Source organism: Leptodactylus fuscus, chromosome 2 (assembly GCF_031893055.1).
Source record: "Leptodactylus fuscus isolate aLepFus1 chromosome 2, aLepFus1.hap2, whole genome shotgun sequence".
Taxonomy (NCBI): Eukaryota; Metazoa; Chordata; class Amphibia; order Anura; family Leptodactylidae; genus Leptodactylus; species Leptodactylus fuscus.
In genome coordinates this window covers 35,838,031-35,840,236 of record NC_134266.1, presented here as the reverse complement: position 1 = coordinate 35,840,236, position 2,206 = coordinate 35,838,031, and positions in this window count along the sequence as shown.

Below are 2,206 nucleotides of genomic sequence, written 5' to 3'. Positions count from 1 at the left end.
TTCTTACAGGGATTTCAAACCTTCTGTATAAGTAAATCTTACAAATAAAATACTGTTTAGGTTTTAGTTACAAAGTGTTTCAGAGATACACATTGTCCTGCTATTAAAAATCTTTATATTATTTAAGTCCTTTTCTTGTATTTATTTGCACACCTTGACTATTGTCTGAACTACGTGGTTAAAGCGTTTTTCACATCTGTAACATTCATCACTTATACATAAGATGATTAAAAAGGGACTAAAATCGGCAACTGAAGGAGCATGATGGGTTAAAATAAGTGACGCCTCGTTGATCCTTTGCCATTGCCTATTATCTAGTCTAATCTCTTTGGGTAGACCCATCAATCCTTCACCTGAAAAAGACACAATGATGTGGGATGAAGCCATGGCTCTCTGAAGGATACAGGTAGGCCCAAATGATATGAGATGAAGGCTACAGAGGTGGAGTATTCTGATGATGCTTCCACCGCCTCATGGATGGGTGACTGGTTACTAGTACTACAAATGCACACAAACCAGGGGTGCAACGACACAGCTGCCACAGGGCCCAGGACATTAGAGGGTCTGTTGACAGCCACTACCGCCGCATTTTTTTTTTAATAGGCAGGTAACGGGCCCTATTTACTTACCTATCCTGGCTCCAGGCCTACTTGTGTGACGTCCCTGACGTCACATGACTGGGGCTTATGTCCTTATGTGTTGTGACGCAGGCCCTGGGACATATGACGTCCCGTATGTCGTTGAAGATGGCCAACTTCAGCGGGGAGTGCAGCGGAGCCAGGGAGAGGTAAGTAACAGTGTTTCTTATGTTTGTACCTCCCCCACTGCCCTGGGTCTCCAATTATTATACTCTGAAAAGATAATAGTGCATGCAGGAATACAGGGGGGGGGAATGGTTGGTTCAACTTAACAGGACCTGGCTTCATTCTGCAAATATTTGTTATTGGTATTCCCCAAAATACACAAGCCACTTTTGCCATGACTGGCACCAACTACAAGCACTAGAAGCCTTACTTGTGTGAATATGAAATGTTAACCAGATGAATTATAGTCGTCAATCTAACCAAAAGTCTTGTCAACCTGATCATCTACATGAAGGCTCCTCACAAATGGTTTTTACTAGAGATGAGCGAGTACTGTTCGGATCAGCCAATCCAAACAGCACGCTCGCATAGAAATGAATGGATGTAGCCGACACGCGGGGGGTTAAGCGGCCGGCCACCGTCAAAGCGGAAGTACCAGGTGCATCCATTCATTTCTATAGAGCGTGCTGTTCGGATCGGCTGATCCAAACAGTACTCGCTCATCTCTAGTTTTTGCTGATTTTGATACATCTCTCTCCAGGTCTGAAAAGCCTACCTGATAGGTGCTGTCACCTTCAGCATTTTCTGTTAAGCCATTCCAAAGATATAAGCCCTTTTAGTGTTGATGCAAACTAGGTTATACTAGTCAAGTGGGTGGTAAACATCTTGAACGTTTTATTAAGGAGGAAGAGCTCCTTCCCCTGCGCCAAACAGCAGCACAACGTATGGGGTATTCCTGCCCCTGTGAGCCATTTAGGACAGGCGGAACTTTTAATCACATCAGCCTTCCCCTTTAAAAGGACAGAGAACCTCCCCCCCACTGTGTTTTTTTCTGTCCTGAGGGCAGGACAGGTGGAGGGGGGGAGGTTCTCTCCCCCTATGCATGTATCCGGGCGTAGGTACCTGGAGCCGGCGGTCCGGTCTGCCTGCTATCTGTCGGGGGCCGAGGCGGTCGGCGCTTGATGCCGGCATGACGCGGCTGCGTCCTCCGGCTTCCTCCTTCCTCCTCCGGCGGCGGTCTGCACATGCGTGGACCTCTCGTCTGACGCCCAGCCTTCCCCGCGCGCTCCCGGCTGTGGCAGCTTTCCCTGGGTGCGGGGGGGGGGGGGGGACAATAGGCTGTGAGGAGTGAAGGAGGCAGGAATACAGGGAAGGTAAGAGGTGTTGGTTTGGGGCTTGGTAGCCCTTGCATTTGGCCTGGAGGCGGGCCTAAGGGCGGTTCTTCCTGGTAGGGCTATATAATCCTACCATGGGTGCTGGCAGTTGCTGCTCAGGCTTTTGTTGGCTTGGTCAGCTCCCTAAAAGCTCCTGGTGATACCACACCCTTGGTTATCCCTCAGGCGAGGTATTAGAGGTATATGGTGAAGTACTCCACTCCGGTGTCCTTGCTGTGGCTTATGGGA